The sequence below is a fragment of the Bombyx mori genome, chromosome 13 (genome assembly GCF_030269925.1).
Source record: "Bombyx mori chromosome 13, ASM3026992v2".
Classification (NCBI taxonomy): Eukaryota; Metazoa; Arthropoda; class Insecta; order Lepidoptera; family Bombycidae; genus Bombyx; species Bombyx mori.
The window spans coordinates 11,654,437-11,666,631 of NC_085119.1; the positions used below are offsets into that span (position 1 = coordinate 11,654,437).

At 35.5% G+C, this 12,195-nt stretch overlaps 1 long non-coding RNA gene across 3 annotated transcripts in view; it reads left to right on the forward strand.

The window, feature by feature from the left end:
* The first annotated feature begins 8,108 nt into the window (after positions 1-8,108).
* The window catches only part of LOC101745568 (uncharacterized), a 41,372-nt gene continuing 37,285 nt past the window's right edge, over positions 8,109-12,195 (forward strand). For 2 of the 3 annotated variants that reach the window (XR_009974734.1, XR_009974733.1), the window contains exon 1: positions 8,322-8,541. This is a non-coding gene — a long non-coding RNA (uncharacterized LOC101745568). Of the gene's footprint in view, positions 8,542-12,195 lie in introns of all 3 variants that reach the window. The other variant, XR_009974732.1, reaches the window with a different exon arrangement.

The following is a 12,195-nucleotide window of genomic DNA, read 5'->3' on the forward strand; positions in this document are numbered from 1 at the left end:
CGTTAAAAGGTAAATTTTTATATTGATCTCGAATTCGAGACTGCATTAAGTTTTTAATGTTTTTATTATGTTCGGTATCTGAAGTTCGTTATATGTATAAAGACCAATTTTAATATTGTTTGGTAGATACATATTATGACGTTGGAATGTGTAGAATATTGTTTAATTGCTTTTAACACTAAATTGCTAGATTTTTGAAGTTATACTTCTTTAGGCGCGTTATGAAAAATTGATGAGAGTGAATTTTACGATGCGCGCACACCGTGACACAAAATGAACAGAATGAAGTTTCCCAGTTTTCCCACTAAATCGCTCATTACAATACGACCGACGTAACTTGGCGAGTCTGAATATAGCCGCAGCTGAACTTTCGCGCATGTACACTCGTAAAAAAAGTGTTATTAGCATTCATTTTTTAGTAATATAAATGACAAAATTATTATTTAATATAATTTATACTAAAAATTATTAAATTATTAACGTTAGATATTTATTATTTAATATTAACAATAAAAAATAAAAAAATAAAAATAAAGTATAACTTCTTACTCGCGTACATAAGTACACCGCACCTTTTTTTTATTACCCTTGTAGGCATACGGTCCACCTGATGGTAAGTGGCTACCGTCGCCCACGGACATCAGCAATGCTAGTGGCGAAGTCAAGCCGCTGCCTAGCGAAATGGATGGATCAAGATGCTATTAAAAATGCTTCTAGTGTAGTATTCTTAACCAAACTATAGTTCAAAAATGCCAGGCAAGTCGCTGTCTACGGCTATATACTCTTCGTCCTCTTTGAAGAAGGTCAGTATTCATTGATACTTTTAAGATTTCGTAGACTTGTTTTGCTATTTATGTGGATTTGTATTACAGTTAATAACATAGGTTTTAAAAAAAAATCGTATCATTGGTATTTGAACAGACCCATTTATAGTAATAAAAATGGTCTACAATGATATGATGTTGCTCAGTAGCTTCTAATCGCATTTATTAATAGACTTAGTACAAACTGGAGCCTTTTACGTGTCCTTTATTCTAGTCGTATATAAATTTTATTAAATCTTAATCGTAATATAGATTTGAACGTTTGTAATTTCGGTAAAGATCAAATTTAATGTTTCCTTTCTTAATACCTGACTTTGTTACAAAATCAATATTAATGTTCTGTTTTGTAATAATTCTAACACATTAGATATAGGTATTGTTTATTATATTTAACAATGAACAAGATTCACAAATAGGAATATATTTATATTTCTCTGTGACTAAATGCGTTAATCTGTAAGTTTTTAGCTACGTAGTTTTTTTCCTTTACTATTCATGAAAATTAAACTATAATAAATAAATAAATATTTACTAACGATCACGCTACGTTAACTGGTCCCATGATAAGTTCGTAAAGAACTTGTGTTACAGATACCAGATAACGGAAACTATAATACACTTTATGGTTATTTTTAGAAACAGTTCCACATTTGGAGACGATGATTGTCAATAAGACAAAAAGATCCAAATACATTTATGATCAAAGATGATCCAGAAAAGGGAAACACAGGGAACAAAGGAAAATGCATTATAAGTATAAGATATTTAAATTGCTTATTTCAATAACAGGCTATTTTAATTTGAATTCTGCCCTGAAGTCAGTCACCCTAGAAACGAGCCGAATACAAATATGCATGATGCACTGCAATATATTGAGTGCAAAAGAATACGTATTTGCATATACGGACAATAAATAACGGTAATATTCTTTATAAAATATAAATTCGCAATAAAATGTATGAAATAACGTTTAGGGCAATTTAATTTGTCACTTCAGTACGTACATGGCAGTCGGCGTTTACTTGAATTTTAAAATTTTTATTGGTAATTTTGTGCTTTTGTCCTCTATATTAATGTGCATGTGAATCCAAGGTTTGTTTCCTAAAGAAACACATACTTTCAAATCTCCCTTAATGCTTGCCGTTTATATAACACAGTTTTACGTAGACATAGATTTTGTAATCACTGAAATAATTAGCGCATTATTTTTCTCAATCAATTTAAGTGATAAATAACAGAAATCAAATCGCTACGATCGTACAATAACTATCGTAAAACAATTAAAGTACTCACAGAAAACAATACAAATACAAAACAATAAACAATAACAAATACAAAAGCAGAAAGAACATTCGTTGAGCGCTTCAGGTGCTGATACATCTTAAATTAAATATAAATCAGATCACCAATCACCGGTGCTTGCCTCCTGTGAGCATAACAGCGGACATTGTAATTTGCGAACAAAAATAATTAGTTCTTCAAACCATTACGAAGATCGTAGATAAACTCTTTAATGTAAATAGAAATAACATAAAGTTATTGTTACGGCCGCCTCTTGTTCCCATTAAATTTAATGTTCGCTTCTTTAAATGGGATTGCTGGATTCTTCTCTAGATAGTGCGTGTGTTGCTAAAATTAAATAAAAAAAAAACTTAATGATAAATAATTTAAAAGAGGGGTAGAGGAGGCGATTTAAAATCAAAAAGAATAGAAGGTACCGTTCCGTCTGTTTCCGTGGTCAAATTCGAGTCAAACATCGAGTCATCGATCCTAATAATTAAGTATGTAATCGAAGGAAAAAATAGGTTTAACTCTAAAATTTAGGTCTAATTCGTCAATTTCAATTTATAAACGCACCCCGCAATAGAAATGTGAAAAAATCCTTCAAACACTATTGTTGGGGGCTTATAACGATGATAGGGCTTCTTGTGAGCCCGCACGGGTACATACTACCAATCTTGCTCTTTCTACCATGAAGCAGTAATGCGTTTCGGCTAGAAGAGTGAGTCAGCCGTTATACTATAACGTAGAACTAGAACTCATGTCTCATTTTAATATCATCGTAATTAAGATACAGGTGTATGGAAATGATAGCAAGGTGGTTCTTATGAAATAGTTTCTGATTATTATTACCGAATTCTAAAGTTAATTTGTTTATACCACGTTTTATGTCTGAACACACGTACCTAGCCTTAAATCCCGCAATAAACCAAAGGGGAACGGGGATGATTGAAAGTCAGTACTGTTCGATGCATCCACTTTGAACAGCATTAGCTGATACATTTTTTTTTTCTTTTTTGGAACTAAGTTCCTTATGGGACGATGCGGAGGGGTACCCTAACCGGGAAAAAACGTCCGTAACGTAAGATTTTTATTACTAATACACACAGTATACAACTTAACTTTGTAATAACGTACAAATTAGTAATGCACACATTGTATGACTTAACTTTGTAATAACGTACAAAAAATAACATCCTATTTTTATCATTCATTGACCACGATCTCAGAGCGTCTCTTATGCAAACAAGCGTAAATGAAGTGTACCACAATAAGTTCGCACTTTACCGAATGGTCGTAGGTTGTTGCGAAACCTCCAGTTTTATTTTTTTATACCTCGAATAGATCTTAAAATTAATATTTTTATAATAAGGAAATTCGTTCCTATCGGTGTCCCACGACACCACACATCTTTTTCTTTCATTTATCTACCTGTAACAGTCGAGATATGCGGGAAAGGCAATAAATTATTTTATTATTTATCTCAGCGGGTCGTGATTTCGATCCAGTAGTAGATTCAGCGAAGTATCGCTCTTGCTAGGGCTAGTGTTAGGAAACTTTCAGGTTAGAGCCCCGTGAGCTCACTTACTCGCCAGGTTACGCTAGTATAGCCCTTGGAAATTACCAACATAGGTAGGAAAAAAACCAAATTAATTCTATCAAGATTCTACCAGTAGTTTTTGAGTTATCCTTAATAATGCATATTTTATTATTATTTATTATTTATAGACAGACCAGTGTCGATAATTTTTAAAACCAAAAAAAATAATAGTAGGATGAAACCCATTACAAAAGGAGGGGAATATTATAAAAATGAAAGGAAAAATAATTTACGGGCGATCTGAGGTCGGGAAGGGGTTGGGGGGGGATTAAGGGTAAAAAACGGTTTTTCTCGATTTCCGGCAAAACTAAAAGTCCTGTGGAAAAAAGTCAAATGGCAAAGTTGTAGGTAATAAAAAGATCTAAAACTTTTGTATGTACATTTTTTTCACATAACCTCAAAAATTATGTAAAAAATTAAAAAAACCAAGTTTTTGGTTTTTTATTTTTATCTTTTTCAAAAAAAAATCTTTTTTCACGAAATTTCCTGAAAACTTACCTTTTTATGTCCCAAATACGCTGTAATTTTTTGATTAGAAATATTTATTTTTTCACCTTATTTTGAATTAATATCGAAAAAGCACCCTAATTTTCAATCGAAAATTCACCCGCCAAAATATCAGCTTTTTTTCAAAAAATTGGTATGTTTTCCCATCCCCTTCCCGACCTCAGATCGCCCGTAAATTATTTTTCCTTCCATTTTTATAATATTGTCCTCCTTTTCTAATGGGTTTCATCCTACTATTATTTTCTTTCACTTTTCATTATTTTTAAAGGCTTCTACCCTGGTCTATTATGTTATATCCACGATCAAATGTACGTCTCGTCAATGAACCAGTAAAAATCCCTTTCAAGCTAAACCGACGTCGCCCGTAGGCATCGATAACTATAAAACAAACGCATGTATCACGGGGTTGGTTTGCAAGCGTTGATATCTCAATCTGCTCGGGTCAGGCTCGCCGCGGTCACGACACCCTTCGGTGATCACGAATACGTCGGGCGGTTATTAATTATTATCAGCGAAATATATTAAACGATATCACTGGTATGAACCATAGTTAGGATTAGCGTTATAAGGAAATGTTTAATACTTACTGGCGTACGGGTGGGTGGCGGCATTTACTATGTAGATGTCTATGGGCTCCGGTAACCACTTAAAACCAGGTGGGCTGTGAGGTCGTCTACTCTACTATTTCATAAATAAATAAATAATTTATTTTTGGAATGTCCGAGCATATAGGTCACGAAGTGGTGTCTATGTGATGATGTTCGTAGTCGTCGTCGTGGTGGTGCATTCGTATCTAGCGATGCACCGGTGCTCGAAACCCGCAGGCGGGTACCAATTTTTGTAATGAAATACGTACTTAACAGATGCTCACGATTGACTTTCGCGGGAAAGGAATAAAATCGTGTAATAAAAATCACAACTCGCAAAATTATAATTTGCGTAATTAATTGTGGGTCCGCACGGGTAGGTACCAACACCCTGCCTATTTCTGCCGTGAAGCAGTAATGCGTTTCGGTTTGAAGGGTGGGGCAGCTGTTGTAACAATACTGAGACCTTAGAACTCGTGTCTGAAGGTGGGTGGCGGCATTTGCGTTGTAGATGTCTATGGGCTTTAATAACCACTTAACACCAGGTGGGCTGTGACCTCGTCACATCTATGCTATAAAATAAAATATATTTTTTACAATATTCGAGCCAAAAGGTCACAAAGTGGTAGGGTCTAAAGTGATGATAGAATACCATAGACAAAATGATTAATTTTTAAAATAATTAAAACTTTTTAAATCGAACACATACTAATTGTTTTATAGTAAAAATAGGCCGATCATAGTATCTACCTGTGCAAGCTTACACTATATTTTACTACTAGTAGATACGCTGGCTTTTGTTTTAGGTTTTTATTATATCATAAAAATTGGTTGCATAATTTTTTTATCGTGAAAAGTTTATGCCTGCCCCAAGATCGAAACGTATTGGTTCATTTTGATTAAGTCGACGCTTAAGCTCTATCAAAATAAATTAACAATCTTAATTTTGCTATCTCGTTAATCCGATATTTATGCAACACTATATTAAATTATTGTATTTTATTCTACAGCATAGCAATAGGCAGTCTCAGGTGAATCCAACAGAACGTGAAATTAAAATGTGTACTAAAATAATTTTCAATAATTATTAAATCTAACACTGGTTATTTGTGAAGTAAAAGAATGAATTTTAATTTTATAGTTCTTCACGATTACTTCATTCCCAAGACCATAGTATCTCTCATTTTATTAGTAATCACACAGCACCGTTCCATTGTACAAGTGCTTATATAAATGATGAAATTTTAATCTTTATATTACGTACGTAATATACGTGAAGCATAAACTTTGTATCCCTTTTTACGAAAATTGCGCGGACGGAGGAGTATGAAATTTTCCACACTTATAGAAAATATAGAGAAGAAGTGTACAATGCTAATATTTTTTTAAAATAATGCATAAAAGATACATTAAACGAATAAAGAAACCATTACACACACTATTTTCCATGTATATGACGCACACACGCATCCATACTATTTATTGTCAAACTTTTGTTCTTGACATCTGTTGTCAAATTGAGAATAGATTAATAAAAATATTGATTGTCTTTGCTAATATTTTTTATAGTGTAGTCTTGGCGAAATTTGTGATTATAGAAGTATAAAATACAATCATAATAGTGTACAAACTTACAATTCCAATTAATTATAGTCGAATTTCGACTACTGCGGGACCACTAGTATGAATAAATTAATGATAGAATCAAGACTATGAATACGTCAGCTCACACGCACAGGGCATAAGGTCTTGCACGATAAAGAACGCCATCGGTGATCAAAACGCCGAAATTAAATACAAAACATTATGCGCTTTGGGCTCGGATGCCATAAATTTTGGACTAAGTGATTTTTGAGTGTTTCACTATATTCCCAACATGAATCTCATTTGAGTAATTGATTGAAAATAAGTTTGCATATAATTAATTATTTTATAATACAATATTAATACGATTAAAATTTAGACCCGATTTGTGAATTAAATTCCGATATTTTATAATATTTCTCGTACATTTTTTTTTTTATTGCTTAGATGGGTGGACGAGCTCACAGCCCACCTGGTGTTAAGTGGTTACCGGAGCCCATAGACATCCACAACGTAAATGCGCCACCCACCTTGAGATATAAGTTCTAAGGTATAGTTACAACGGCTGCCCTACCCTTCAAACCGAAACGCATTACTGCTTCACGGCAGAAATAGGCAGGGTGGTGGTACCCACCCGCGCGGACTCACAAGAGGTCCTACCACCAGTAATTACGCAAATTAGAATTTTGCGGGTTTCATTTTTATTACACGATGTTATTCCTTCACCGTGGAAATCAATCGTGAACATTTGTTGAGTACGTATTTCATTAGAAAAATTAACAACATTTAAAAACAAACCGAATTTTGTAACAACACCTTGCTGCTATCGTCGTTTTGTTAAAACCATATAATAAAACTAAATGAATTATGGTAATAGCTTAAATTAAAGCACAATAAAAAACGGGAGGGATCTTTTTTAAAATATAAAGACAAAAAGTACAAATAATGAAATCAATTCAAGTAATTAATTCGAATCACACTTTCCCCGATGTAGGTACTAATATCTCAAGGCGGGTGGCGGCGTTCACTTCGCTATGTTTATGGGCTCCGTTGGGTCTTAACTTAACACCAGGTGGGCTGTGAGAGCGTCTACCTATTTAGAGCAATAAAAAAATTTGTTAAATGTGCTTACGTAATGGTCAATAACGAAAATTTCTGAATGGAACTTGATAAAAGTCTACTAAAATTATGAATTTTCACGCTAATTCACGTTCTTTTAGCGAAAATTTAAGGGCTTTCAGTACTCTTCTTACCATTTTTTTTGCGACAGATTTAAAATATCGTAAACACACTAAAATACAATTAAAAAAACATTTTAAGAGCTCTTTAAATAATAGTACATATGTATGTAGATGTTTGTAGCAACTGAAATTTAGAAACAAAATGTTCATTGCAGTCTATTTGTTAGGTGTTTTATAGATAAAAACTTGTGACGTCATCGGCGCCATGGGGTCATTGCATAAAACAAAAACGGGTTAGAGCTAATGGGAGTGTAATGAGGGTCTCAGAGGGTGGGTCGCGGCCGGCGGTCCGAGAACCCTTATTCTATAAACCATCATTAGTAGTGTTACAGATTTACTTTTCTGTCATCAGTATTTCACGTTTCATTACTTTAAGCGATAAGCAACATTAGGGATGGTATGGCGTTATGTAAGCCGGTATCACCATTGTGGTGAAACATATGCTTACGTCACGCGCATGCGCGACTGAAGAAATCTAGGAGGCCATGATTCCCGCCATTAGAACAAAAAGCATTGTACATTTTTACATAAAATAAACATTTGATTGTTTTATTCAGAGCCGCTTTTATTTAAGCGTCCTAAAATGGTGATCCAGATATGAAATAAATTATATTATTCAATCAACGCAACGCGACGAACGAGTGATCACGATTCATCATCGTCAAATATTTTGTGCGTCATACCACGGTTTGTCTAAGTTTTAATAGTATTATTACAGATGGGCTGCGTTAAACCATCATACCGATTTCGGTGGTGAAGCAGTTATGCGTTCGGGTTTTAAGGGTGGAGCAGCGTACTATAAAAATGAGACGTAGAAGTCAAGTCTCAAGTCGGGTTACGACATTTAAGTTGTTGATGCCCCGTTGCTGCTCCGGTAACCACTTAAAAGTCCATCGGCGGAGAGATCGTTCACCAATGTAAGTAATTTAAAAAAATCTGTTTTTTTTTTTAAAGTGACATATTTTTAGTGTGCAATTTTTAGTGTAGGGGAAGAGGTCGACCGAAGAAGACATGGATGGAGTCTGTGAATGACGATATGAGAGAGAGAGAGAAGTGAGTGTTGACGTCTGATAAAGTGAAGAAAAAGTTAAAACAAGAAGAAATTTTTGGTGTGCAACCAATCATATTCCAATAGGCCATATAAAATATCGAAAATTCAAAATACTTAAAGTATTCAAATTATTTTAATGATTCTGAAATATGGTATATACATACTTGTTAGTAGACGGAGCTTTTAAAGTTTGACTAAAATATTTTAACATAGGTACTCAAAGTGAGCATCTACTTTGTAGCCGTTGCGAACAGTATGAAATAATCACGATTATCTTCAGACATCATTTATCACGCATCATCATTTCAAAATAAGTTTAAAACATTGGATTCGCTGGCAATAGTCAATATCTAAACAGGGATGGAAGCAATAAAAATTATATGATGATGATGTTAATATGTTTTGTATGCAGTTTTTACTCGATACTTGAATAAAAATATATTGTCATTTACTGAATAAATCAACATGACAATGTATATAATATATGTAAATAAATTACGTACAAAAGTTAAAAAAACATTTTCTGGTTAGAGCAAAGTGCATGAGCATGTTAATGTCTGATGGTATGTACACATATTATAGTTGTGGGGCTATCATGCGTTAGAGGCATAACTAAAACTGTAATGATTATTATCGCGGCTGTTTTCTTAATTTTACAATAGCCGAATTAAATTTCTGTATCTTTGAAAAATAGAAACGTGATTATCTATAGAAAGTTTCAATAATCACACAAACATACAGACGAATGACTGTAAAAATCTTTTATCACCATGCTCCTTTCCATTTAATTGACTACAATTAGAAATGATTCACCCTTGTGTTACCCCTGTTCGATTGGATTATTTTAACGTTCGGGTGGCTTAGTAAATGTAACAAAACTTTAAGCCGGGGGGTTGTTCTGATTCATCAAACTGACCCCAAGCGATTGAACATCGTTAGTTAATAGTTATAATATGTTCAAACGCATATACGATTTAAGGTGAGGGGTGAATTTTAAACAACCGTCACGATATTCGATTTAATATATCGACTCATCCGCAGAATATAGTCCTATCTGTAGGATTGATAGTTTTCAGTAGAGGTTAAAGAAGTTGTTGACTTGTGTAACTTTTAAACGGTGCGACTTGTTGATTAAATTTTTTGGTATGTTGTTACTACGTCTCAGCTTTGTTAAATACTGTGTAGTTTATAACTGTTATTCTTTTATTTCTGGAGATAGTGAGTTCTATATTAACATAAGACGTTTTATGGCAAAACAGCGAGGGTCCTTAGTGAACGTTACACGTTGTTTTATGGACACATGTAAATTAAATGACGTTCTATATTAACATGAGTCGGTTTTCTTTGGAATTACTAACTACTAATGAGTCCTACGTAAATAACAACCTTGAAATATTTAAACATAACGTTCCTCATATCATCACTGCCCTCCTATATAACTAAATAAAAAAGATAGTAATTATTTAAAATCGTTTATTAAGTGAAAAAATCTCAAAACTGGTATAAAGAATCATCATAAACAGCAATCATAACACTAAAAATTACAAAACACTTACAGGTTCATGTATCAATTAGAACATTGCAGGACGCAGACGCGGACGAAGATAATAAAACTAATTTTTTTTATAATAACAACATTAAAATCAGCAGTCTCAAAGCTTTTTTTTATTGCTAAGATGGGTGGACGAGCTCACAGCCCACCTGGTGTTAAGTGATTACTGGAGCCCATAGACATCTACAACGCCACCCACCTTGAGTTGTAAGTTCTAAGATCTCAGTATAGTTACAACGGCTGCCCCACCCTTCAAACCGAAAAGCATTACTGCTTCACGACAGAAATAAGCGAGGTGGTGGTACCTACCCGTGCGGACTCACAAGAGTACCACCAGTAAACTATCTACTCACTAATAGTAGAACTAATCTACTAATCACTAATCTATAATAATCAGCCTTCATAATTAATCAATCAGTCTTACATAGTAACCTAGACTTATAACTGGTGCACATACTTAATAGCAATGAAATGGCATGTAGACAAACATTAAATATTATAATTAACATTGCTTCGTGGCTTCGCTAAATTAGTAGGAAGAATTCAGCTCTAAAAAGAGGAAGCAGACACTAGATAAAATTATTCCGATAGATTATCATCCGATTCTTCAGAAGCAGTAACAGTTATGTGATGTGGCAAAGAGTTAAAGTATGGAGTTCCTCTAAGGGAATAAGTTCTGAGCGGCACATATCCATTAAATCTTTATACTTCGCAGCAGGAATCATAATAGGTCCAGAATATGCAGCTTTTAGTTCAGCTTGTACCGAGTTCCTCGTATTACTACGAATTACTAAAATATCATAATCAGGTTGAGTTAGATCATTATTTAAAAAACAAATTTGTTGGGATGTTATTCCAGTTAATCTTCTTGCCCTTAATGTCTTTGATCCAAACCTTATTATTAACAAGACTTTTAGTCGTCTTAAAGTCTTTTAGTCTTAAAGTCGAATACGTCATCCTGGGCTACGTTTCGAACAACATAGGGTTCTCCTTCATTCTTGGCCCATTTTACTAATAAACGCCATTAATGAGGGGTATATACCTATATATGATGATGGGGGTTGATGCTTCCCGCTTCCGTAGGTTTAACCCGCGATTCCCTACAAGTGACCCCTGGGTGGTGCTAAACGGGAGCCGAAAACATAACCGGTGGTAGGACCTAGTCCGACTGGCTGGCGACCACCCTCCAACTAGAGTCCGCCGCCAAATAGCCTAGCTGTGTTCCGGCGTGTGGGTTGGAGAGCCAGTTCTGTCCCTTCCCTTTCCCCTTCCTTGTTGGGGTTGAGTCTTGGTGACGCCTGGAACTTGCGGAGCAGACGTGCGTGCGAACTCACGGGGCGTGATTGTTTGACGGGGGTATAGGGAGACCCAGTGAAACGGTATCCGCTGCCGCCCGCCGGTCAGTAGGGGACCTGAACCCGGGTGTCTCTACTAAACTCCGCCCCGGGAAGCTGTCCCGCCAACCGGTGTAAAATCCTGTCGTGCGGTCGTCGTGCCGGAGTCGGAGACCGGAGTGGATCCCGGCGATCGCACGCAGAGTGGACTGGGGGCCCTTCCATGCCCTGCGTCAGTCTCTCACGCAACCCGTGGTCGAGCACGTACTATGTTCCGCGCTTCATTCAGGTGTTGCCTCGATCTCACCTCCAACATCCTACCTCTCCTAATCCTACTCTCCGTAAACTTAAGAATCATGAAGACTACAAAAAAAAAGAAAAGGGTTTCACAGGCGGTCCCCCATTCCACATTTAATGTGGATTTCAGCAATGTCAGGGGCCTACATAGCAACCTTGACGCCGTACACCACCACCTTGAGACGGCGCAGCCTGCCCTGCTTTTTTTAACGGAGACGCAGATATCTGCTCCGGATGATACCTCATACCTTGAATACCCCGGCTACGTATTGGAGCACAACTTCCTGCGTAAAGCCGGGGTGTGCGTATTCGTCCGGGCTGATGTCTGTTGTCGCCG